General features: G+C 50.5%; 1 protein-coding gene across 2 annotated transcripts in view; it reads right to left on the bottom strand.

Annotated features, from left to right (window-relative positions):
• Window positions 1-20,445, bottom strand: part of GRK5 (G protein-coupled receptor kinase 5) — a 231,844-nt gene that overhangs the window by 102,820 nt on the left and 108,579 nt on the right. For both annotated transcript variants that reach the window (XM_008073260.2, XM_021706580.1), the window contains one exon: window positions 16,707-16,802. The gene's annotated coding sequence lies outside the window, so the exon portion shown is untranslated. Of the gene's footprint in view, window positions 1-16,706; window positions 16,803-20,445 lie in introns of those variants that run through there.

Genomic DNA, 20,445 nt, shown 5'->3' with positions numbered 1-20,445 from the left:
CAGTCCAACTAGGAAGACGAGCATCAGGGCAATGGGATGGAGAAGAGGGGGAGGGGCAGATCCAACCAACTGGGGACAGGAATTCTGCGGAGTTTCTACCTGGCAAGGCTGGAAAAGCCACTGTGGGAAACAGGAATCCTGAAAGGGGATCAGGGATGGGTGGGATGTTAACACGGCAATAGGCAAGCAAGGCTGAGAACAGTTCCTCTCAAGTGAGCCCAAAGGGTGGAAGAACGCCTGTTGACCCCCAAAGCCCAAGAAAGTGAGCCTCCTGGCTGGCTGAGGGAGGGGATCAGAGGACCGCCAGGGGTGGGAGCTCCCTACGCAGCCCACGCTTACATTCTAACGCCTGTCAGCTCAGTCTATGAGAACTCCTCACCAACACAAGCCCCACCCAGAACATGCCTGAGATGATCTCGTGAGCAGGGCGGCCCCATGCACAGTCAGGCAAAGAGACAGCCAGTATGGCATTCATGCCCATCTGCTGCCTTCCGAAAGGCCCTGCAGGGGGAGCGGAGAGAGAGGACAGACAGCAGGGGAGCGAGAAACCATCCTCAAAAGGAGCAGCGATGAGACAGGTGGGCAGCGGGGACAGCTGCCGGCCTGGGGAGTTCTGACAGGTGGTGTGAAAGTCATCCCGTGATGAGCCGTCACCAAGAGCAGCCTGCCCCAGCCCAATGCTGCAGGTGAGAGAAGCCCCGGACGCTCCTGCCTCCTGTAGTGCTACCTGAGCCCTGGCACTGACATCATGGGATGTAGAGGCTGTTTATGGTACAATCTAGGTCTTGGGTTGGACACTTGAGAAACAGTTTCATTTCTCCTGGCACACAGTGGGTCTGTCATACATATCTGGAGAAGAAGTAAATGAACCTTAAATGGCCCAGAAGCTCAGCCTGCTCTGTCCATGGCTTCCTTTTTTCATTCTTTCCCCAAGAATGACTGCAGGGGCTACCAGAAATGAACATTCAATGGCTCCCTACTACTGCAGGACAAACACTTAACCTTTCAGACTGGAGGTATAGATGACATCCCCAGCCCGACTCAGTCTCTCTTTGACCTTCTGCCTCATGACTTCTCCACAAACAGTCCGCCAAAGCAGTGCACACGTCACCTCCCAAACATGCCCTATGCTGTCCCATCTCCACAGGAGAGCACGGCCAAAAGGGAGAAAATCCACAGCCAGCATGGCCTTGGCTCAGGTCCAGCTCTGAATCTGGGCTCTGCTTCTTTCAAAGGTTGGTGCCTTTGAGCAATCTACTCATCTCTCTCTGTCTCTGCATCCACATCCACAAGAGAGGGGCGGGGAAGAAAGCACCACACCCCTAGGTTTTGTAGTGACTGGATCAGTGAGTGTCCATAAAGCTTGTAGTCTAGTGCCTGGGCCATAGCAGGTACCCAGGAAACACCGACTGGTTGGATGATGCTGAACCTGAAGGCTCCCAACGTCTCATTGTCTCCTATCTACTCAGCTGGCACCTTCCATCCCACACCAATACCTCTGTCCCCCTTTCCCACCCACCTCTGGGCACCCACCTCATTGGGAGGACAGACCTTTGGCAGTTGCCCATCTTTCACAGGGCTGTCACCCAGTGTCTTGTGTATGCCTCCTGCTCTGAACTCCCAATGAGGGACAGCTTCCTGAGGCTGAAGCTGACCTCAAATCCCTCCTTGAGACCCTCCACAGGGCTGTGCCCAGAGTGAAAGCTGAGTAGAGTTTGCGGGCGGGATCAGCTACCAGCCCACATGTCTGCAGTGGCTGAGGGCTCTACTGCTTGGAGGCAGAGGGATGGATGACACGAGAAGGTGCAGGTACCCTTCAGAACCTCCAAGTCTGCTGAGAGTTAGTGAACAGAGGCAAGAGGGGCAGGAACAGGGCTAAGGGAAAAGGGATTACATTCAGGTTTCATAAAGGCAATCAACATGGCCCAGCCCACCCCGCCAGGAGCCACTTCTGAAAGCTGCACCCCACCACCCGGCAGCCCCCAGATCTCTGGCACAGAAGAGGGGCTTAACAGATGAATGAACACATAAACTTGAACCAGCAGGACCTGGCAACCACCAACCGGGCGGAACCAAGCAGCAAAGCTGTGTGCTGAATGGAATGGTGGATGACGATGACAGAGAGCAATGGTGACGATGAGGCCGATGACGCTGAAGCAGCTGCCGTGCACCAGCGCCACTGCAGGCCAGGCCCTGTGCAGCCTCCCTTTGTGTTCCTCCATTCAATCCTGGCAACACTCCTATTCCTGTTGTGCAGACAAGGAAACTGAGGCTCAGGGAAGCTGAATCACTTGCCCAAAGTCATAGTCAGTGAAGAAGAGAGCCTGGCTTAACCTGGATCCTCCGGTGCGAGAGCTCATGGTCGGTCCTCACTGCTATCTCACGCACCTGACTACACTGGCTTGGTTTAACAGCTCAGTGGTTTTGTCCCAACTGACTCACAGAGGGGTCAGAACACTGCTGCCAGGCCCTGGGCATGCCCAGGCCGCAGAGCCAAGCCTGAGGATGGAGTCTTTGGCAAAGCCGTTCTTAGCACTTTGCTCTGCCCCAAGCCGCACTCAGCCATGGGCCTCGAGCAGAGGCATCCCGGTGCCCACCTCTGCCCAGCCTGTTGGGCTCTGGCAGCCAGAGGGGCTGACAAGACAGATGTGCCAGCAAGATGCACCCTCCAGCTCTCTCGCGTGTCCCCTTGAGGTAGGTTAAGGGCCTGGAAGGGGAGAGGAGAGTGGGGTCACCACCCCGGTGGGAGGTACAACTGGGCCTGAACCCTTTCTGATCAAAGCAGCTCCTTCAGAACTGACACTTGACATCTGTTCTCAGTCCACATTTCCAGGATTCTTAAAATAACTCAGAGAGAAAAATAAGGCCCATCAGCAATCAGTCCAGGATTTGGGAAGATTAAGTAGTTTCTCCATCTCCAGGGGAGAATAAAAACATCTATGCAAAGAAGAAATCAAGATTCTGTAAGTGCAGAGTAGACACTCACGCTGGGAAACAGCACCAGGCAGGCTCAGGATTTGCCCCATGGAGCCTACTGGCAAGTGGAAGACAGAGGTAATCATCAGACCCCCACAGCGGGGTCAGTTCGGCATGAGGGTGGGAAGCAAACCCTGATCGGATGAGGTCACCAGAGAAGGTTTCCTTGGGGAGGTGACCTACAAGGCTGTGGCCTGAGAGATGATTACCAGGCAGTGAAGGAAGTATGCAGAGGGAACAGTCTACACAAAGGCCTGGAGAAGAGAGGAAACACAAATGAACGGCTGAGCCGAGAGACAGGTAGCAGGGCTGAAGCAAAGAGGTAAGCAAGGGTTCAGAGGCAAGGCATGGCCTTGGAGAGACCCCTGGACCCTGCCCCAACAGCGACGGAAAGTTACTGAAGCAGGTGGTGGTGAGATCAGACTGACATTTTACAAGGAGCCTCTTGGCTGCTGCGTGGAGCACAGGTGGAGATGAGTGTGCCTGAAGCAGTCCCAGGAGTTCAAGCCAGGATAAGGGATGAGGGACAAGCGGGATGGTGGGAGAGGGGCTGATCCTAGAGACACTGTGGAGGCCCCGTTATCTGGACTGGGGGAGGACAGGTGGCGTGGGGCGGGGCAGAGGGGAAGGGGACCCAGGCCTCTGGGCGACTGCAGGAAGGGGGTGATGTTCACCAGGGTCGGAGACAGGGGGACTTTAAAAGAAAGGGTCACAATTCCCTAGGAAGAGGGAAATTACTCCAGTCATTTATCTAATCAAACGTTCAAATGACCACATAGGAACTAGCCAGGAACAATTATGATGAACAAATCAGCCGGGCTCGGTGGCTCAGCCTGTAATCCCGCGCCTTTGGGAGGCTGAAGTGAGTGGATTGCCTGAGCCCGCGGGTTCGAGACCCGCCTGGGCAACTTGGTGAGACCTCATCTCTACAATAAATCAAAAAATTAGCCAGGCGTGGTAGCGCGCATCTGTAGTTCCAGCCACGTGGAAGGCTGAGGCGGAAGGATCGCCGGAGCCCAGCAGGTCGAGGCTGCGGTGGCCGGGAGCGGCCACTGCACTCCAGTCTGGGCGACGGAGTGAGACTCCAACTCAAAAAAAAAAAAAAAAAAAAAAAAGATGAACAAATCAAGCCTAAGTAACTTTCCCAAGGCCACAGGATCCATGGGATGGCACAAGAATCTGGGTCTCCTGCCTCCTGTCCAGTGGGATTCTACCATCTTATGTTTCCATTTAAAATGGTATTTGACTTCTGGGTAAGGAACAGATGACAGTTGAGGCTGGTGTAATTCTCTGTGTACAAGCAGAACAAACTATGAAAGGGCCACAAACTAAACTGTGTTAATAGCAGTTATCTTATTGGCAGTCTTTATTTCTCCACTTTCAAATTACGTTTGGGAAATTTCATCCATGGGCATGTATGTATGATTTTTGAAATGCGAAAAAGAACTAAAGATAAAAAATAAAGTTTAAAGATGGTGCAGAGACAGTACAATAGTGAAACAGAAAAAAACGGCAGCACTCAAAATGTTTCTGGATTTTTACATCCTCCTTTCTACGGCTGGCTGGGAAAGGCCACAGCTAGCAGCTAATAGCAGCTCATGCCCCCAGAAGATCCTTAGGGGTAATTTTGTTCTTCAGTTGTTGGTTTTTGTTTGTCAATTTGAAAGGCTCATACTGGCCCCAGTATTTTTCCACCCCGTTTTTTCCCCTCCCCCATTCCCTCCCAGGAGCTAGCTCCGGGGTGCTCAGAATAAGGGGTTGCTTAATATGCCGAGACAGAGGCAGAGGGGGAACAGGAGCAGCTGTTTGCTAGGCCCCACAGCCAAGGTGCTGCTGAGCGGACCGAGCCCGGGGAAATAAACTCCGTAAACAGAGTCTGGGCAGAGACTATTAAAAGTGTTGTCCCAGTGTTTCTTTATGGGGCAGAACACTGTCATGCTCAGGCTGCTCTTGTGTTGATTTGAGGTCCCCTATATAAACCAGCTTGTTTTTCCTGTTTTCAGCAAGAGGCCTTAAGACAGACAGAAAAGCCCTTCTCAGGCGGTGGCTGCTATGAACTGGGGCTGGCACGTGGGCCGGGGCCGCTCACCAAACATCATCTGCTATGTCTGTCCCGTCACATTTCAGGTTAATGGTGTCTACAGATGCAAGTGCAAAGCTGGAAATGGACGGAACATTCCAGAGGAAGCAGAGAGGGCACTGTGTAGGCTGTCGTGTTCTGACCTTCAAAAAGACAATGTGGGTTTCCTCACCTTTGAGCCATACATGGAAATGTCATGATGAAGTACAAAGATGTTCATGTGAACATCAATTGTAAGGGCAAAAACTAGGGAGAAAAACTCAAATAGTACGGTGTATACATTTGAGAGATACAAAGCCTTTACAAATCAGGTTTATGCTGGGCTCGTGGGCAAGGGATTCTTGTCAAGATGACTTAGTGAAAGAATTCACCAATGGGAAATAAGCCATATGTTGGGGGAGACTAGGGGCCTGGCCCGATGCTGGGCTGAGGGCACTAGGTGGGTTCTCAATGGCCCATGTGTGATTACTCACCTGCAGAAGGGCCACCCACGGGGCAGGAAGTTTAGTGCTCGTTCACCAGCGTATGCCCAAAGGCTGAAACCCAGAGAATATGTGTGCATGGAAAAACATAAATCATGTTTATGACGAATATTAATCACATGGAAAAGTATTTTTGATATCATGTTAAGAAAAAAGATAAGAAATAAAATCTATGTATATGTATAGGGGAAAAAGCCAGAAGATCCATGAGAGTGTTAACTACAGCTATACCTGAGTAGTAAAATTATAGGTGACTTTCTTAAAATTTTCTACGCCGGGCTCGGTGGCTCAGCCTGTAATCCCGCGCCTTTGGGAGGCTGAGGTGAGTGGATTGCCTGAGCCCGTGGGTTCGAGACCCGCCTGGGCAGGCGAGACTTCATCTCTACAATAAATCAAAAAATTAGCCAGGCGTGGTAGCGCATGCCTGTAATTCCAGCTACTTGGAAGGCTGAGGTGGAAGGATCGTCGGAGCCCAGCAGGTGAGGCTGCGGTGGCCGGGAGCGGCCACTGCACTCCAGTCTGGGCGACTGAGTGAGACTCCAACTCAAAAAAAAAAAAAATTTTCTGTATGCTTTTTAGAAAAATAATTTACCAATGACTATGCCTTCAACAACAACAAACAGGGAGACTGAAAAACCACTGTGCGACATGGCTTGGAAAACAACTGATGCTCCCACAGAGGTTCCTGTGGCCCATCAGGGAAGCGAGCAACTTGGGCCTGCAGGGGTTAACTATGAGCCAGGGTTGGGAGGGAGGGAAGGAAGGGTTGACTCTGGCTCAGACCGTGGAACTGGGATCATCTGGCCCCTCTACCTTGATATCCACAGAGCATGTGAGCAGGCAAGTATGTAAAGGACTCGACTGTGTCCCCCAAGGAAGAGATGCTGAAGTCCTAACCCCAAGAACCTCACAATGTGACTTTATTTGAAAAGAGGGTCTTATGGAGATAAACAAGCTAAAATGAGGTCGTTAGGGTGGGCCCTGATCCAGTATGAATGGCATCCTTATAAAAAGGGGGAACTTGGAGACAGACACACACGCATGGATAACTCCATGTGAAGATGAAGACAGAGACAGGGTGAATGCATCTACATGCTGAGGAACACCAAAAAGTGCCAGCAAACCCTAGAAACGAGGAAAAAGGCCTGGGACAGATTCTGCCTCCCAGGCTTCAGAAGGAACCAACCCGGCTGACACCCTGATCTTGGACTTCGAGCCTCCATAACTATGTGACAATAAATTTCTGCTGCTTAAACTACCTAGTCTCTGATATTTCATTATGGCACCTTCGGGAAGCTAATAGAGTGGGGAAAAACCTGCCTCAGATGGAGTCAGGTCATGAGGAGACCTTGGCAAGTCACTTGTCTCTCTGGGAAACAGGAGATCTGGACTAGAACAGTGGGTTTCAAACTTGGTTTTAGCACTGAAATAAAATCGTACACAGAAGCCCACATGTGAAAGGTAAAAGGAAGCCCAGCCAGGTAAAAGCCTGGTCTGAATCTCATGCCCTTTCTGCAGAGCAGCCTTTGAAAACCACTATTCCAGATCATCTGTAAAGTCCCTACCAGCATCCTATTCTAAGAATCACCAAATAAGAAATCTACTCACTGGTATCACCAGGCATCACACATGCATCCAAGCTCATGCCCTTGCCTTCAAGAGCTGCCTGTAGTGGTGGGGAGGTCATACTAACACCCAGAACAGAGGGCAGACACACCAGGCCACCTTCCCCTTCAGAGAGCTGCGGCTGCAAACAGGTTACCTGATGCTCCAAATCCAACACATCTAAATTTATCTCACCCTCCAAGGACAAGTAGATGCTGTGCCTTATCAGAGTATGGCTAGGTGGCAGAACGACGGATGTGACGCGCCCTCATCACCCCAAGGACAGCAATGACCCCAAGGACAGCAATGACGTCTGTGGAGAGACTTAGTTTCCCTGACAATGAAATCAAGACTTGCATGCCAGCCTGCCAGGCCTGAAGGGGACAGGGTCACAAAGACATGTGAGACTCTGCTTGTCCCCTCGGAGCCTACGAACTCTTCAGGGGGCAAAAAGTCAACAGGAAAAGAGGGAAATGGTGTCCCCCATTCTCTTTGCCCAATTGTGGAATCAGAAAGCCGATCTAGACTTCATTTATTTTATTTTATTTTTTGGAGTTGGAGTTTCACTCCTTTGCTTAGGCTGGAGTGTTCATGGCCACCTCAATGTCGACCTGCTGGGCTTCGGTGATCCTTCCAAGTAGCCCAAACTACAGGCATGTGCTAACACACCTAGCAAATTTTTGATTTATTGTAGAGACGAGGTCTTGCCAAGTTGCCCAGGCTGGTCTCGAACCCACAGTCTCAGGCAATCCACTCAAAAGTACTAGGATTTTGGACTAAGCCACCCAGCCCAACCCATTTAATCTCTATACTGAAAACATGCTAATTCATTCTCTTTTTAAAAAATGACCTTACAAATAAAGCTAATGTCCCCTCTACCCTTCATGTCTTGCCCAGGAATAATCACGGTTAGGACTCTGGGTTGCAGACTTCCAGAATATATATGTTCTTTCAAAGAAACCCTCCAGACCAGAACAATGGCTGGATGGAGCATGAGGCTACCAGCTTCCCTGGGCATGGTGGCAGAGCTGAGGGGAGGAAAAAGGGTAAGGGCTGCAGAAATCACGGTGGGCTTCCAGGAAGAGGAAGTTAGAGGTTGGTGCTCAAGGAAAAGGAGGAATCAGATGACTTCAAGGCAATGATCCCCGAGGCAATGATCCCATTTCCTGTCAGCACAGAAACAGCTAGCCTCATTCATCATCTGTAGTTAATTAGGTGTCTCTGGGAAACTCTAAAGCCCTCTGAAAGGGTTCTCAACCTCTGCTCTCAAACTACTACCACCATGAAGATGACAATGATGACAACGGGCCGTGAGTGACTCTGCTGGCTCTCCCAACACTTCTACTGAGTATTAATGTTTCCAGCTCACAGACAAAGAAACTGCAAGCCAGAGAAATTAAGCCACGTGCTCAAAGTCGCAGGGCTGGGAAGAGCAACGTCACCATCTGATCTTGATGGTAATGACTGAGATTCCCACCAGGATATCCCACTGCTTCTCTAGGGTGGCCAGTGATACAACTCCAGTGCCTGCAACAGTGCCTACCACAGAGTAGGAGGTCAGCAAGTACGGTTAACTAACAGCTGGCTGAAAGAATGTGGGCAGTTGGGAGCAGTGGCTCATAGCTGTAGTCCCAGCCACTCAGGAGGCTGAGGTAGGAGGATCCCTTGAGGCCAGGAGTTTGAGTGCAGCCTAGGCAACCAGTGACATTCCACCTCAAAAAATACATAACACAGAAGGGAAAAAGGAGGGGGGAGGGAGGGAGGGAGGGATGGGGGAGAGGGGGACAGAGAAGGGATAAAAGGGGGAGGGAGGGGGCAAGGGGAAGGAGGAGAGGGAGAAAGGGGGGGAGGAAGAGGAGGGAGGAAGGGGAAAGGGGGAGGGGAGGAGGGAGGGAAGGAAAGAGAAAGAAAAAAGAGAGAGAAAGAGAAACAAAGAGGGAGGGAGGGAGGAAGGGAAGAAGGGAGAAAGGGAGAAAGGGAGGTAGAGAAAAAACAGAATAAGCAAGTACTAGGCTAGTTCAAAGAAGTCTTCGCACTATTATGGTTTGGGGCTTTTTCATGTTAGGATTCCAAGTTTTCCTCTAGGAATCCCCCATGGCCTAGGGCTTCTGCTCCTGGAAAGAGTTAAGGTTTTGGCAAGAGGCACTCCCACAAGGCAACCTCATCTCCTGCTGTCTGTGAGGCTGGGCACCATGGTCCTTGCCAGACACAGTAGCTACTTTCCACAAGGAGGCGAGTAGCCTCCTGGTAAATGTCAGTTCTGCTGGGGGGGGGAGGGTGAGAAGGGGGCCTTGATTTATTATATAGCTTTTGGACAGATCCTACAGAAAAACTGCCAAACAGTGGAATAATCAACTCTTTCACTCAAGCCCCCTCAGACTATTTTTTTAATGAAAGAATAAAGTACGCAATGAGCCTGAGCTAAATAAATAAAAATGCCACACTTTTGCCCAACAGACCTTTCTGCGTCACTGAGAAATATTTGCAGACCTCAACAATCTTTTATCTTCACGATGACGTTCCAGCCTTCCAAGTTTTGGACATTCTGAGAACTTCTTTGATTCAGGCCCTCTAGTGATCTCACATGAACAATTAGCCTATTAACTAATAATGTCATTATTTGATGTTTCACCGAGCAGACATCAGAGAACCCCCTCCTCCTCTCACAGTCTGTCTGTCCCCTGCCAGTTCTGTCAAAAATCAGTTCGCTCATGCCTAGGCTCAAGCTGGAAGCAAATATGTAGGACCAGGAATCATTTCATTTCCTTTTATTTCTTCATTTCTTTTTTTTATAGTGAAGGGGGTCTCGTTATGTTGCCCAGGCTGGACTCGAACTCCTGGGCTCAAGCGTCTTGGCCTCCCAAAGTGCTGGGATTGCAAGTGTGAACCACTGCACCCAGTCAAGGAATCTCTATCTTCACGCTCATTGCTGTCAGTCACAGTTCTGGTTTCCAGGCTGAGGAGGAGCGAATATCCATCCATCCACTCTGGAGACTCCCAGATGGAGAGGACTTGCTCTTGGCCCCTGGGGAGCTTCCACAAAGAGATGCCTGGGAGGTCAGAAGGGAGGACACTTCCTCCGGGGAAGTTCTGATGGGCGGAGACCTTCACCGCTGTTCTCCAGCTCAGCAACCTGCTCCTTACCGTCAGAGAACCTTCCCAATTTGTTATCACATCTTTATTTCACTCAATCTTCTAGGCTCAACCATGAATGAATTCCAGGGGCGTAGGGATCAGCTCTGTCCCCTGTAGGCAGCACATAGTAAGTGCTCAATAAACATGTTGCATAAGCAAATGAATGTGCAGCCCATACTAACAAGATACAAGAAAGAGTCAGACAGAAATGTCTATCCCTTTGAGCGCATGATAAGTCTCCCTGCTCTGAGTACTGACTGGCTCTGATGCCAAAATGCTGATGAATCACTGTAACACTGGGAAGTGGAAAGTTGTAGCTCCAGAGCAGGGTCCGGGCTGTCTTCAATGAGTCACTATCCTCTCGGAGCCTGTTGCCTCACCTCTGAAACAGGTGGTAGGACAAGATACTCTCTAGGTCCTTGAGGGGAGGATTCTGTGAAAACCAGGGGAAACTGGCCTGGCTCAGTGGCCTTCCCCACTTTGTGGATGCAAGACTGTCGCCGAGTCATTTGATCATGCTGTGTCCCCCCATGTGTATGGTAAGGGTGGCAGGGGAGTTAAGGCAGATGCTTTCCAAAGAGCTCCTTAGGCTAGACTTTCAGTACTTCAAGTTTAAACCATTGGCTTAAGTTAAATTTGGGTACAGCAAACACATGTCACGATGTTTTTTAAAAGAGCCCTAATTTCAAATATTTCATCTCATTCATTCCTTCATTCGCCCAATATTTAACAAGCCCCCAGTGTGCCAGGCACTGTTCTAGTAGAGAGCCAGGCAAGACACAGCCACTATTAACACAGAACATCCAGTCCAGTGTGGGAGACAGAAAATACACAAGTAAACTAAATAAAAGATGACTTCAGATGGAGTTATGGCTAAGGACATTAAATAAACAGTGCCATGTGAAAGGATGCAATTAGAGGGAGGGTATGGTTTCTTTTAGAAGACTTCTCTACGGAGATGATATGTGAGGTGAGACCTAAAAATCCCCTGAAAAAAAGTGTGGAGAAGAACATTTCAGGTAGAGGGAACAGCAGGTGCAAAGGCTTTGGGCTGGAGACAAGCTTATGGTATTCAAAGGACAAAAAGGTGACCTAGTGCAGCTTGTAAAAGGAGAAGGAGCAAGGGATCCAAGACAAAATCGGGAGCCAGCTCACTTAGGGCAGCGCAGGGAGGGCACTGCCGAAGGTCCACAGATGGGACTTAGGGAGCATGGACTAGGGTGGAGAAAAGCATCATGTTTCTTTTCACCAATATCTATCTGAAAAGTAGCACTTCCTCCAATCATGACCATAGACAATAACTCACAGGAATGTCAGCAGTGCCTAGGACCTATCACTGTCAGAAATTGCAGATCCATGTACATCACAGTTGTTGCCCACAGCTGAAAATCTCACCTGTGCTCATCACAAATTCAAATGACAATAGCTATTAGACCTGCTGTTGGATCTGCTCAAGTATTAACAAGGAAGTACAAATAATTCTATAACGCAAACTTTTCAAGTATTCAATGACCGTATTTGAAAATAATTGGTTTCCTTTGTAACCCTCGGTATTCTATTTTGTATATAAAAAGCACCGTTCTGAGAGGGGCCCGCAGGTGTCCCTGATGGCCAAGTGCTTAGAAGCCACACTGGGGGGTTTGGGTTTTATTCCAAGTGGGATGCAGGTGGGGTGGTTTCAGCTTGGAATGACTCACAGGGAGCAGTTTCCATCTTTCAAAATCACCCCAGCTGCTGGGTGGAAATGGCCTATAGTTGCCTAGGGCAGGGCCGAAGGCAGAAGGCCGTGGCATTAACTGGCCACTATTCGGGACAATCCAAAGGGGGTGGCATCCTGGGATCCCAGTGGGTTCTGCCCTTTGTTCTGATCAAGCACCATCCCACCACACCACCCTTGCCCCAAAGGGGCCCCGTCACCTTAGCACAAAGCTGGCTCTGGGACATCCTCCCAAAGAACTTCAGAAAGTGAGCTCATGTGTCCACAAGAAAAATAAATGTGGCATTGGCCACTGTTTGGTTTGTGTATTGGGCTAGAAAAGAAATGAGAATTTTATTTAAGAAAGCCTTCCAGCAGGACCCCAGCAGAGGCTGGGCAAACACCTTGGCGACGGACTGCAAACAGGCGGGAAGGCCCAAGTCCTGGCCCCGCAGCCACAAGCGGCGGCCTCAGGTTCATGTTAGCCTTCCTGCCTTTCCAGGTCTCTCTTACACTGAACTCACACACAAAGTCTGCTCAATGCCCTCTAGCGGAACAGAAGAATCCACTCCTACATCCAGCATGTGCGTTCCTCATACCCTCCCAGGGAAGTGGGCCCAGTCAAGAGGCCTGTTTATGGATCTAGAGGGACAGATGGACATAAGGCCCATGGGGTGGGATCTGTGGACTAAGAAAAGCTCAGGACCAAATCCTGGGCTCCCAAGTCCCCACACCAGAAATGAACAGGATGGGGCCAAGGAGACAGGAAGGTGAGGGGCACTTGGTGCTCCTGAGACAAAGCCTAGAAGTTCATGGGGAAGAGATGGAAGTGAGGGGATCTGAGAGTCTTGATTTGGAGGGAGAGGGCTGTGAGGGGCACCAGGCCTCAGCAAGGCTATTTCATTCCAAAGGACCAGGAGCTGTGTCTCAGAGGAGGAGAGAAAAAGAAAGCAGGGTGCAAAGGGTCTTTGAATCTGGAACCAGACTGCTATGGACTGAGAATTTATGCCCTCCTCTGACTCATATGTTGAAGCCTAACCCACAATGTGATGGTGTTTGGAGGTAGGGCCTTTGGGAGGTGATTTGGTCACGAGAGTGGAGCCCTTATGAATAGGATTAGTGCCCTTATATGAAGAGACACGAGAGCACTTGCTTCCTCTTTCTCCACCATGCAAGGATACAAGAAGAGGCCAACTGCAAACCAGGAAGCTCCCACCAGACACCTGATCGGCCAGCATCATGACCTTGGACTTCCCAGCCTCCAGAACCATGAGAAATAAATGTCTGCTGTTAAGCCACCCAGATTGTGGTAATTGTTAAATTTTGTATAGCAACCCTTGCTAAGAGACAGGCTATGTGGGAAGAAATACAGAAAGTGGGTATCCGTGTTGCTAGTGTAAACCCTAGCAGAAACATGAGTAACCATGCATGGAGTAGCCAGTGGAGCCAGCAGTTTCCCAGCTCAGCTTACTAGGACCTCTAGTAAGAGAGAACAGGCTTATTTGGGGGGAAAGGGTTTTTTTGTCTATACCCATTGGCATATTGGGTTATAAGTTTCTCCAGCACCCACTCTGAGATATAAAGGAAGCAAAGAAAATCCAGGGAGCTCACTGCAGTGTCATTCCTAAGGTCCTGAGGTCCTCAACCAGTCTGCCTTCTTCTCTCCAACATTCTGAAGTTTTTTTGTGTTTGTTTTATACATAATGTCCAGGTATTTTATTATTTTATGTTATTTATTTCCTATGGAGTCTCATTCTGTTGCCCATGCTGGAGTGTTGTGGTATAATTATGACTCCCTGTAAACTTGAACTCCTGGGCTCATGTGATCCGCCCACCTCAGCCTCCTAAATAACTACAATTATAGGTGTACACCAACACATATGGCTAATTTTGTTTTTATAGAGGCAGGATCTGGCTATGTTGCCCAGGCTGGTCTCAAAATCCTTCAGTCTCCCGAAATACTGGGATTACAAGTGTGATCCACCACACCTGGCCCTGTCCAGGGTTTTTGACGGTCCTTAGTGAAAGGGATTGGGAACAATGTGTCTACTCCCTCTTGTCTAGAACCAGAAGCCCTACATTTTATATTTTTAAGAAACATACGAATCAAATATAGCAAAATATTAAGATTTCATTCATCTGGATGGCACATACATGAACACTCTCTTCTATTTATTGGGAACACTTCATAAGATCAGTGTTCACTTACATTTTCTCCCTCATCTTTTCCTTCACTCCTTTATACAGCTCATGTCTACTTCATCCCTCCTGTAAGCCAGGCACCAACTACATAATGGTGAATTTAAAAGATCCCGTTCCTTCCCAAAGAGCCTTTCACACTTGTGGGGCAAACAGACATCAAGCATTATCTAAAGATGGTTACTCTGGCACACGAGGATATGGTGCTGCTCTGAGAGACTCTGACCAGGAGCTCATTTAAATTCAGGGACCAAAAGAGGCTTCTCTGAGCAACTGGCCTTCAGACCTGACTGTGCCCCACACAGCATTCCCGGCACCTCCAGACAGTTCAACCAAGGCAGAGAAGCAATGGCTTCCTAAAGTGGGCTTCTCAGGCAAGGCCCTCCCAGGTGAACTTGGCCATGCACAGTGCCCTTTGGGGAAGATTGCCTCCTGTTTCAAGTTCTCTCCTCCAAACCAACATCTCAGAGAGATTTCTCTGATTAGCCTGTTGGCCCTGGGGATAAGTGCAAGACGTTCCCTGGGCCCCACAGCAAATGAGGAACGAGAATGAGTGAGGTGATGTCTCTCTGTAGGGAGAACCTGGGTTCAGCATTCCAGAAAGGCTTTCGCCCACAGACGCACTCAACCAAGAATGACAGAGAAGGTGCCACTCCCCAGGAGGAGGGACCACACTGGGCCCTCAGGGGTGTGTAGCAGCCATGGCAACTGAGGATCCCACACCAGACCCTGTTCTCCCCAAGCCTAAATTATCATGAAGAACAAAATGGTCCCCGGGGGTAATGACCAGTCACCAGAGGGGCTCTTCTGGCTCTTCTCTCTGTGAGTCTTCAGTGGTCAAACACTCCCCAGCATACTCCCAGCCCCAGGAGAACAGACCCTCTTCCCTCCCACTCCATGCCTCCCATAGAAAAGCTGACCATGGAGGTTGAACACAGGCATCCAAGCCCCAGCACAGGAAGGCAGAGCAGGGTGGAGGCTGTTGGGAATTCCAGAAAGAAAGCTAAAGTGTGGAGGAAAGTGTTTGCCATGTTCCCAAGGAGAGCTCCAGCTGAGCCCTTTATACGCATGGTTTCATCTGATCCACTCCCCCATCCTATGACCGGGTTCACAGTCACTGTGTTACACATGGGAAAACTAAGGTTCAGCAAGATTAAATAGTCTGTCACACGGCCAGTAGAGAGGGTGGGATTTGAACCCAAGTCTGCCTGGATCCAGAGCTCTTGATCCCTTAGGCCAGCTCCACTCTCAGGCCCAAGAACACATGGGGATTCTGATCTACTTGGGATTTTAGGGATGGGAGGGGGTTTTTGAGGATGTTTTCTCATCATTTAACATCCAACCTCACTTCACCTGCTCATGCCTGCCTTTGCGGGGTGGGGTGGGGTGCGGTACGAGTGGCTTCCTTTTATCCCATAAACACCAATCTAGTGAGCTCCTCTGTGCTGGGCACTGGGAGGTGCACGGAGCAAAGAATTAGTTGTCACCTGCCCTCAGGGTGTACCTGAGGTATCAAGGATGGACTGGGCAGCCCAGGGCCAAGCCTGAGCAGGCCTGGGGGTGGCATGAAAGTCCCACCTGGCCTAGGAAACTGGTGGGGCCAGGCCTTGTGGGGGAAGCCATTCAGAAAAGCTAAATAAATGGCCATGAGTGGCCTTGCATTCCACTGCAGGCACAGGCAGCCCACCCAAGGCCCTGAATAGAAGTCCCCAGCACAGCTGGGCCTACAGAGTTCTGGGTAACAGAGTAATGTTGTATCTAGTCCTCTGTGAATGAGTTCCAACAATAATAAGCAGATAAGGAACCTTCATGCAGCTAGGGGAAGGACCCATCCCAGGGTACACAGGCTAAAAGGGACAGACCCTGACCAGAATGGAGAGACCACCACAAGAAGCCCTAGTCCAGTCATGCTGGCCTTCTCACCATAGGCAAGTCCTCAGTCGGACCAGGGACGAAACCCGCTGTGTGTTTGGCTATACTGGTCCCCATGAGAGACAAGCCCCTCCATGGCTATTGGAGGTACCTAGTGTGTGGTGCTGGATAAAGGGGGCTGCATGGCACCTTAGTGGCCACCGACAACCTCAGTGAGAGAAAAGGGGGACCCCAACACTCACCCCCCCTCAGCTCCCAAAGCCTGGGGGCTGCTTCTCGAGGACAGGACCCACAAGATCCAGGAGGGAAGGGGGAAGCTATGAGCTGGACCTCCGTGGTCTGTCCACCCCCACTGCCCTCCCATGAGCTGTGCAACTTTAGGCCAGTCAGAGAACCACACTGTGCCTTGGTTTCCTCATCTGAAAGGTGAACTAAAATAACAGCACTTGCCTCCAAGGGTAACTGGGAGGGGATAATTCCGCCAGCACACACCAAATGTCCAGTGAACGCTGGTTGCTTCTTCACAACAGCTAACAAAGAGGCCAGTGTGGAGCACCTACCTGGAAGCACTGTGCCAGGTCCATGGACTCATATTTGACCCAGTGAACAGATGGCGTGGTGGTTAACCCACCCCTTGACGCCTTCACGGTGGCTGGCTTACCTATGGTCCTTCGGAGGTCTTCACACTGGCTAATGTGAGGGAACTTCAGGATTTCCTTCCACTTCTTGCTTTTCCCTTTGCGCTTTCCTCCACCCCCTGCAGAGATGGGGAGAAAGATGTTGGGCTGATGTTGGTGCTGGCCAAGGCTCCAGAGCCTGCGTCCCACCCCAGGGGGCCTATCCACCAGCTTCCTGGGCCAGGAGACAGAGAGAGGGCTGTAGGACAGGGCAGCAATGGCAGCAACTCTCCAACTCTCCAACTCTCCAACTCTCCAACTCTCTCTCTCTCTCTCTCTCTCTCTCTCTCTCTCTCATGCTTCCTCCTGGGCGGCACCAAGCCTGCAATTCTCCTACATGGGCCCTCCCTCACAGGAGCGTGTTTCTGGACTCCCCTATACCCCATCCACACTAGGCATCCCTGTTCTTTCTGGGCATCTCCCACTGCTGTTCAGCCCTGCTCAGTAACTAGTCTCCAGCCCCTAGAGCAGCCACCAGCCTTCTGATAGCAGGCGCCAGGCCTTCTGGGCTTGAGAAATCTTTATGGGACGGATCCACAGGCAAGTGGATTGCAGCCCCCTCATGGCCATTTTGTCTTGTTTCCTGTGGAGTATCCCCTTGCCCAACTGAGACCAGTAGTTGGGGACAGGACTTCAACTTCTGCTTGTCTTGGGTGCCCTCTTCTCTCCCTCCTCACACTACCCAGAGTTTCAGAGGCTGGAAGGAAGGCCTCCTAAAGGGCCTGTCCTGCCTCATGTCCTCCCCAGTGACCACACTAATGAACACACATAATCAACACACACATAAAGAACAAACATGTAATGAACAGGCATGTGTAGCAAACACACAGAGCTGAGTGAGGTGCACACACAGGGCTTCCTGTCATCCCACCACTCCTATCTGAGGGATGGTAGACCCACATCAGAATCCTCACACATGCAAACAACACTTTGGGGCTGAGTGTCCCTGAGCCCACCAGCGTTTGGGCCTTGGACCTGGAGGCACCTCTGTTCGGTGGCTGAGGGTGCCTGGGACCCAGATGCCGTCACTCACCTTCTGTACCCACAGTGGCCCTTAGCCGCTGTCAGTGACTCACCCAAAGGCACAGATCCCTTTGGGCCCCTCAGTATCTCAGGACTTCAAGGTCTCTTACCTTCATTCCTAATCTCAGGCAGGGCCTTGGCCCCTCAGCCTGCTTCTGCCCCACTGGGTGTGTGTCTCCCCCTCCACTCTCTAATCTCCCAGGAAGGATCTGGGCAGGACAAGTAATCCCAGGGGAACCCAGTGGAGCTCAGCTCCAGGCCTCCCCAGGGCAGCCTGGCCAGCTCCCCACCTTGCTCTGGTACTGTGGTCTTCTCCTGCTGTCCAGGCAAGCCTGGGCACTCACTCCATTCCCTCTGAGTGCCCATCAATGAAGCAAGGCAGGAAGGCCTCCATCACATCACTAAGGGAGGAATAATGGTGTAGCATGTGTTCAGGGCAGGCATAAAGCCAGGGAGGCTTAATTGCTATCCGAGCTGTCCTGGAAAGCTGAGGTCAACTGGCCCTGATGACCAGTTGGTTGGCTTCTGAGGACCTCCTGGTGGCCAGGAAGCAGGAGAGGAAGCTAACTGGAGATGAGCAGAACGCCAGATCCATTCTCTGCTCTCTTCTCATCTCGTCAACCCAAAGCCCTCTTCTCCCAGCAGCCTCGGTCCCCTCCTCTCAGGATCCACAGAGGGCAAAGGCCATAAACTCTGAGGGACAGAATGAAAGCATATCAGGCACCTGCCATGGCCTTCTTTCATCCCCAGAATGACTCTTCGAGGAAGAAATCACTGGGCCCATGTCACAGATGAAGGAACAGACATCTGAGTTACATAACTCACCAGCTGACAACCCGTCCCACTCCACACTCACTCTTTTCTCCAACCAGGGCCAACACACACAAGTGCACACGTGTGCATGTACACACCTGCATGCACACACAAACACACACGTACATTGCTCTCACCTGCACACATGAGCCTACAGTCTTCACTCTCAGTCTCGCTCTGTAAGGTGGGAATGGTTACGTGCCCACTTAATGAATAAGAAAACTAAGGCATGGGGAAGAAAGAAGCAAGTCGCCTCTGGCCCTGAAGCTCATAAATGGCAGAGCCAAGACTCCAGTCTGGGTGGAATCCAGACCCTGGGCTCTCGCCCTTGCTGTTCTGTTCTAACTGCAAACCTCCCTTTGGGGTATTGAATGCCGGAGAAATACTCAGAGGATAAAAGAGAAAGTTGGTGTCAGACCTCAGAAGTGACATAGTTCACAGAGACAGAAGAAACAGGGGTCTAGCTGTGGTCTGAGTTGGAAACTCCCAGGAAGGTTGCGGGTCAGATGGGAGGCCCACAGAGTGGTCAGGCTGACCCACATGTGGCTTGTCTGCTTGCTTGTTCACCAAACCTGTTGACAACATTTAAACACTGGATTTCACACACAAATGCAGATTTGGGGCTTCCTTCCCATAGCCGGCATCCCACATGGCAGGCATCGGCTGGCGCTGGGCAGCAGCTGCCCCTTAGACAGGGCATGTGGCCTCCAGATCAGCCTGTCCCCACCCAGCTGGGGACTTCATTTAGGCGGCCTATAGGTTCAAAAGTATAACCCCTACAGAAGAACTGCCCTCTCAAGAAGTCAGCCTGAACCTCAGGTCAGCAAAGTCAGAAGCTCTATCCCAACAGCTGCAAGCCCCGACTGGTCCATTAGAACTCAGCAGGTCCATATCCCCATTCCCCTTCCTTCACTAGACAGATTCCTAGGCTACTGCCTGACTCTCTGTGATTGGAACCCAGGAATGTGACTGCTTAGAAGGCTCCTCAGGTGATTCTCAGGTCTATGGAAACCAGGACACACACACACACACACACACACACACACACACACACGGGCATGCACACTTCTTATAGATTTACTCATTAAGAAAATTAACACAGATTCACAAATTAATTCAGCCGATATGAGCTGAGCACCTACTATGTGGCAAGCCCTCCTCAGATGCCGGGACACACAGCAATCAACAGCAGGAGGACAGACATCAAAGGCTTTTACTTCAGTGGTTCTCAACCCCAGTGACCATCCCCCAGGGAACATATGGCAATGTCTAGAGAAATTTTTAATTGTCACTACTGGCATGGAGAGGTGCTACTGGCAGATAGTGGGTACAGGCCAGGGATGTAGTTAAATGTTATCCCGTGCATAGGACAGACGCCTAGAACAAAGGAGGGTCAGCTCTAAAATGTCAATAGTAGGGGTGTAGATACACGCTGCTTTATTTAGTGACCACATTGACCAACATTTAGGAAAAGAACAAGGGTTGAGGGAGATCTGTTAGCGATGGGGCTGCTGTTGCAGTGGTGGAGGAGGCAGGAAAGGTGAGACACCCAAATGCGGTGCAGACTCCTCAGCAGAAGGTGCACACTCCCCACTGCCTGAGGCTTCTTTCTTTCTATTTCTTACTTCCTCAGCTTCCAGAACAGGGACTGTTGGAAGCAGAAGAAAATTCCCCAATGATGCTCACATCCTCATCCCTAGAACCTGTGACTATATAAGGTTATATGGCAAGTGATAATTAAGGTTGTAGATGGAACTATGGATAATGATGGGGATTATCCTGGATTATCTGGGTAGACCCACTGTGACCATCAACACCCTTAAATGTGGAAGAGGGAGGAAGGGCAGAGAGTGTGAGAAAGACTCAACCAGCCATTGCTGGCTTTGC

The sequence above is a fragment of the Carlito syrichta genome, unplaced genomic scaffold, assembly GCF_000164805.1.
Source record: "Carlito syrichta isolate Samal-C Ts95f unplaced genomic scaffold, Tarsius_syrichta-2.0.1 Scaffold315801, whole genome shotgun sequence".
NCBI lineage: Eukaryota > Metazoa > Chordata > Mammalia > Primates > Tarsiidae > Carlito > Carlito syrichta.
This window is presented reverse-complemented; position numbering and strand designations above follow the sequence as displayed.